The following is a 7,108-nucleotide window of genomic DNA, read 5'->3' as shown; positions in this document are numbered from 1 at the left end:
GTCCCGTCGTCCCCGCCCGGCCCGTCCCCGTTGTCGCCACCCCGTCCTCATCCCCGTCGTCACTGCCCGTCTCCGTCCCCGTCGCCGCCCCCGTTGCAGCGCCTCGCCGGTGAGCTCCTGCCCGGCCACCATGTCCACACACACACATTGCTTTTTAGTTTTTTAGTTATAGAATTTTCTGTTTTTTAGTTATAGAAATGTTAGAAGTTTTTCTGTTTTTTAGTTATAGAAATATTAGAAATGTTACAGAAATGTTAGTTATATAGAAATGTTATAAATTTTTCTGTTTTTTAGTTATAGAAATATTTATAGAAATGTTAGCAATTTTTCTGTTTTTTAGTTATAGAAATATTAGAAATGTTATAGAAATGTTAGTTATATATATAGAAATGTTAGAAATTTTAGAATTAATTTTAGCTAGATGAATTAGATTAATGTCAAGTTGTTAGAATTTGCATATAGAATTTTAGTTATCACAGTCCAATCATTTAAAAAATGTTACTTTTTGCGGGCATATAGTATTTGTTCTCGACGATGCCCGGCCCGCATCCTCGCCGTCGACCCGTTCGTGACGACGTCCGGCTGACCCATGTCCGGGACTGGGCTTCGCCGGGCTGGCACTGGGAGGTGCTACCTGGAGGGGTGCGCCGCTTGGTGAGGAACCCGGCCTCGGGTCCCGTTGTCGACCCTGATCTCCTTTGGTGGTGTTCGCGTGGGCCACATTCGGTGCAGAGGGAGCCGGCCCTGCCGGAGGTGGTGCGTCTCCGTGTCAGGGAGGAGGACGAGCACATCCATCGCTACATGGCTGCTATGGACGCCAGGTTCTCCAATACCTGGCAGGTTCTTTGGGCAGATGACCGGAGATATGATCCTGTGATGGTTCCTTCTCTTTGGGTGTCCACCGCTCGCGCCCCAGGAACCGCGAGTGGCCTAGATTCTTCTGTAGTATTCGATCTTTATTAGCTACCTAGCCAGTGATGTATTCGATATATAATATTCGAGACGATGTATTCGAGATTATATATATTGTTCGAGACGATGTACTCGAGATTATATATCATTCGAGACGATGCATATTATGTACTATATGATTCAGTTTTTCCTTATTGATTGCATCCATGCATTATAATTTGAATACTAAATTGTTTTATATTTCTTCTGTATTAGTTAAGTAAAAGCTATGGCGGTCAATACCGGCAGAGAGAGAGAAGAGGAATTGTTCGAGATCATACGCAGCCCTCGCAGGCTAGATGATCTGAATGAAATAGATGACGGCTCCCAATATCGGAACAATACTGGGGAGGGTGATGATAAGATATTCGATCTCGACGACTGAGCTGATGAAGTCATGAACTATGATTATGATTATGATGACGCAGACAATGTTTATGATGACACAGACAATGTTGATCTTGAAATAACAAAGACTACCGGCGAGATATATTTATATAAGCAGGCATCTGGTGATCATCACATGTTTTTTTTTGATTTGAAGATATATTAACGAATCAATCTTTCTTCTTTCAGCCCTCCGGATCGAGCAAATCTGCTTCTACAGACAGCAGGACAAAGCGAGGCCCGGGCAAAAAGTTGAAGGAGGGTGTAAAGTACAACATCGACTCCATCAAAGCTAATGGCGAACCCCTCACGCCTAAGAACATTGCAAACAAGTGGACTCATCAGTGCGGAGTTCTTGTGAAGGACCAACTCCCGATCTCCATTCAAGAATGGAAAGAGCCAAAAACTAAACGCCCAGATGTTACTTGGGTCGATGACAGAGCAAAACAAAATCTTTGGGAATCTCTGATGGAACATTTCACCCTACCAGATTATTTCGCTGATGCAGATGTGCAGAAAGTCAAGGACGCTGCTCTTAAGAAGATGGCAATTGCATTCAACACCCACAAGAAAACTGCATGGGCCAACTACCTCGCTGCAGAAAGGAAGACTCCAGAATTCAAGGGAACACTGGAGAAGCAAAGAGAACACTGGCCCGCTTTTGTGAAATTTAAGGAATCAGAATTATCTAAGGAACGGTTGAGAAAAAACAAGGCCAATGCCGCAAAAAAGACGCAGTTCCATTGGCTGGGGCCAGGTGGCTACGCGGTGGCAATGCCTAAGTGGGATAAGTCTGAGCAAGAGATGGAGGATGCATGGGTCACTCCGGTTACTAGGTGCTGGCCCCCAAGGTGCAGAACTTGGTTCTATGCGCATGGGGGGCATTGGACCCGAACACAGGCCTGGTTTCGAAGAAGGCAAGTCTAAAAGGAGCCGAACAAAAGTTACTTGACGCAATAGAAGATGCTCGAAAGGGGGTGTTCACGCCCAACAGAGAGAACGACGAGCTTACGCGCACCCTGGGAAATCCTGAACACCCAGGAAGAACACGAGGCAAGGGCGTTATTCCCTGGTATGAGGGCTTTTCGGAATGGAACGGCGACTACAGGACCCGTGCAAGAAGGAAGATGGAGGAGGAGAAGAAGAGGAAGCTGGAGGAGGAGCAGAGGAAGCAGGACGCAGAATGCCTTCAAGGTCTAGAAGCAAGGCACGCGGACTTGGCACTCAAATTCCAGCAGCAGCAGCAGATCGACTCACTTAGCCAGGAAAGGGGGTCTCAGCAGCGGCAACAGCAAGCAAATGATCGTCCAGCATTGGATAGCACCGTCCCATCCATGCCAAGAAGCAGCGTTGGTTCCACCCCGGGCGACGCACTTCTGGATACATACCCTGTGGATGACATCATAGAGAACACTAACTGTGAGCTACACTTCAAAAGGAATAACATATCCATGAAGGTGGCGGACGCCGTTGCTTTTACAATCACCCCCGAAGCAACCTTCCATTGCAACCCGATTCCAGCGGGCTATGCTCGTGTCTTGGTTGATGAGGTGGTGGACCCATATTCGGGGCTACAACTTGACATTCCTGGAGGTGACGACGAGCACACACTGGGAGAGGCCATATATCGTATCATCCTATGGAGAAAGGATTGTATCGTCTTTCGAAGTCCACCGACACCGCGTCTGCGGACTCCTCCTCGAAGTCCGCCACCGAGTCAGCAGACTTCCACTCCTCCAAGTGCACGAACGCGTGAGCCGACTCCTCCTCGAAGTCCGCCACCGTGTCACCAGACTCCCGCCTCCAAGTCCACGAACGCGTGAGCAGACTCCTACTTCAAGTCCGGCACAGCGTCAGGCCACTCCTCCTGTTTCAAGTCCGACACCGTGTTAGGCCACACCTCCTTCTTCAAGTCCGGCACAGTGTCAGGCCACTCCTCCTGCTCCAACTCAGCCACGTCAGCCGTCTCCGCCGCCTCAGCAATCGCAGAAGAGACACGCCGCAGCTATGGTGCGTAGCGGTACGAGTCGAGGTAGTACAGGAAGTACAGGCGGAGACAAGCGATATAAATATGGTCCAAGCCTCGCTCCTCTTCCTCAGAGGCCTTACGACATGACCGAGGTGCAAAACACAGCCATAGTGCGGGCCCAAGTGGACGCCCATTTTGGACCGAAACCGGCACCACCGCCTAGGGAGAAAGTGCCTAAGAAAGTTATGGACCACTTTATTCATATGGCAAGAAAACCAGCTCCCAAGCCTGTTGACTCAGACTATGGGAGCCAACTCAGGAAGCTACATCAAGCACGACTAAAGAAGGAAGCGAGCTCAAGCTCGAGCCAACAAGAAGCTGTCAAAAAATGCGGGAAAACCGTTCCCCGGCTGGGAGAACAGGCGGCGCAACGCTTGTTGTGCCAACAACACATGATAGTATGCGCGCCCAATATTATTGTGGGCAAACCGTTAACGTTCCCCAGCTGGGCGATGTGGTAATAACCGAGGAGCATAAAATGCAGGCTGAAATGCTCAAGATCACTATTGGACAACTCCTCGATATCAAGCCCATGTCTCCTCTTAGAGAGGAGGAAATAAAACGGAAATATGCCCGGGGCCAACCTTTGGTCAAGCCAGACGAGGTCAAGAACCTCCCAACGAGAATATATGAATTTCATCAATGGTACATGGACATTACCAAGATTTCCAATCGAGAGTCCCTCATGGTGAAAGTCGAGGAAGATCATTACTTCCATAAGCTAGCTGTGTCCGTTGAGTATTCAGAACTATTTCAGTTATTCATGGTGAAATCTCTCGTCAGTTGCTATTGTATGTAAGTGATTTCTTTCTGTAATTTAAGTATCAAGCTATTTTTAGTGCTCATTGATCGATCATTACCTGTAATTATCCTCACTATATTCTTTTCTGTGGTATTATGCAGGATGAAGATCTATGAAATGAAAAAAGATGGACGCTATGGCATTGGGTTCATTGACCCAAATACCGTTAATGAATACACATGGAAATTGGAATGGTATAGACAAGATGTAGAGAATAAAATGCTAGAGTTCTTGAAGTGCCTCAGTAGCAATGAAGATATACTACTTCCTTACAACTTCGAGTGAGTCACACTGTCTTGTACTACAAATTCTGTTTTTGCTTACTAGCTAGATGTTAATAAGTGTATAGGGTTTACGGTTAGTTGATTAGTGTTATGCACATGCCCACTTAATTTATACATGCAAACGTATGCGCATGCATGTACCACTGGATCTTGTTAGACATTAAAGTTGACGAAGGAAAAGTTGAAGTACTGGACTCACTACTTAAAAAAGAAAGTGACTACAACATCGTGAAGGGGATAGTCAACATGTAATTTCAATCATTATTAACTATATCTCGGCCTATTTAGTTCGTCATTTCCTGATATGAACTATTTAATAACCCCTTTATTAATTTTCTTTGCCGGCGGGCAGGGCTTGGGCAAAGTTCATCAAGGTGACTCCAGGAAAATGGCAAGAAAAGCTATTTTGGTATCGACCCAAGGTAAGTAATTAAGTAGTACTAGCTAGCTAGCTACCATCTCTTTAATTCTTATTTCAATACCATTAATTAATTATCATGCTTGATTAATTATTACCTGATTAAATTCAATTCTCATAAAGGCCCTGAAGCAGGCACCGGGGACCGATCTGTGTGCATTCTACGTTTGCGAGAACATTCGCATGATGGCATCCGAAAGGAGCAGATCTGATAGACAGGACTGGGTACGTTTGTCAGAAACTATTCACAAACTTTTACACCATTATCGATATCTATTCACACAACATGTAGGAGAAATTATATATATATACATATACATGTGTATGTGTGAATAATTAATGGTGGTTGTGAGACATTCGATTATATATATATATATGATCGGTTCTACGAGAAAATCTATTTATATATATGCATAACGTGTACAATATGTAGTATCGTAAAATACCAGCAAACAAAAAAGAATTAAATGGAAAACACACAATTAATGAAAAAATAAAAATTAAAACCAAAACCCCCCCAAACATTTAGTACCGGTTGGTGCTACCAACCGGTACTAATGGTCTACCAGCACCCGGGCCTGGCTCGTGCCACGTGGTGGCACTTTAGCGCCGGTTCGTGCTGAACCTGTAGTAAAGGGGGGGCCTTTAGTCTCCACTCTTTAGTGCCGGTTGTAGAACCGGCACTAAAGGCCCTTACGAACCGGCGCTAAAGCCCGGTTCTGCACTAGTGAAATGGGACAATAGTTCAAGTCCGCATACTGAAGCCTAAATAAGGCACATCCTTTCTCACAGGGATGTATCTTCTCATAGGGCATCTTAAGAGAACGGAGGATTTTGTCTGACTGGTACAGGTATGCAGGTAGTACATGGCCTTTGGGTAGAAAACGTCCAAATATTGTCATCATTGCGTCGTAGCATTCTCTGCCCAAGTTGAATTGAGCCTTCAGAGCCATTATTTGTGAGATGGTATCCAGCTGACATAGCTCAGTGTGCTCGTGGAGAGGATGTTTTGAAGACTCCAACATTTCATTGAAGATCTTTGCAGATTCCTCCATCTCATCGTCCGAGTCCCAAGCATCATCAAAGTCTTGCACCATGTCTTCCATCCCGGTACCATGCTCGTCGATGCGACGACGAACCACCTCTGCTCTGGCACGTTGGGCAGACCCATCATGAAATGTCCAGACCGTATAACCAGGCGTAAAACCAAACTTCTGTAGGTGTTTACTCATTTCAAGCTCGTTCCTCCTATGATAGTTGTCGCACCGGACACAGGGGCACCAGCTTTTTCTCTGGCCATTTGCAAATGCGGCTCTCACAAACCCCTTGGTCTTTTTAACCATTCCTCGGTCATGTCTTGCTGACTAGTGTGACCGGTGTACATCCACGCACGATCACTCATATTGCGTAGCTACTGGAAACACAAGAAATATATACATAATTCAGCAAACCATATCCATCAGTTAATGGAGTTTGTCAGTTTTATTATGTCCATGCAACCTAGACGCTAATAGGTAAAGATAGGTCCTAATCCCACCTGAGTATGTGTAGATTGGGTTTGTTTTCCCATGCTCTACTCTGGATCCGACGCAAAATTTTGGCAGCACCTCCCTGCTGTTCTCCTAATACACGTCTCGGCAATAAGCAAAGAGGATGTGTACCTGGAGAACAACGGGGAGGCACTGACGAAATTCTGCATCGGATCCGGAGCAGAGCATATGGGAAAACGAACCCAATCTACACATACTCGGGCTGTCCATGGATAACGTTGGACAATTCAAAAGGATCATGGTTATAAATATGAAAATGCATGCATATTTATAGATGTAACCCTTTCGAACGGGAGACACATAGTGGTCACGCATACTGATGATTGAAGACACCTATAGCTAGCAAGTTTCATCGGGACAAAGACCAGAATAGAGCAAATGAAGGGGGGAGGAGGAGATGTCATTGAGCTCACCCACGAACGCAGGGGCAGAGCTCGTCCAACGCACGGGGAGGTCGTCGAACACCAGACCCTCGCAACAACGGAACAACTGCACACTAAAACCACTTGATCAACACAAATATGATTTTTTATAACAAAATCGAAAAATATAGGACCTAACTCATAATTCACAAACATATGACCCCGTCGGCCTCTGGAAGGCTGAAGAGAACCTTTTCTGTCACCAGGAGGCTGAAGAGGTGTCGAGGGTCGGGGTGTCGGGGTTCGGGGTGTTATGTCGGGGTCG

The sequence above is a fragment of the Triticum aestivum genome, chromosome 7D (genome assembly GCF_018294505.1).
Source record: "Triticum aestivum cultivar Chinese Spring chromosome 7D, IWGSC CS RefSeq v2.1, whole genome shotgun sequence".
Lineage (NCBI taxonomy): Eukaryota > Viridiplantae > Streptophyta > Magnoliopsida > Poales > Poaceae > Triticum > Triticum aestivum.
The sequence above is the reverse complement of the archived record's forward strand: the minus strand, read 5'-3'. Positions refer to the sequence as shown.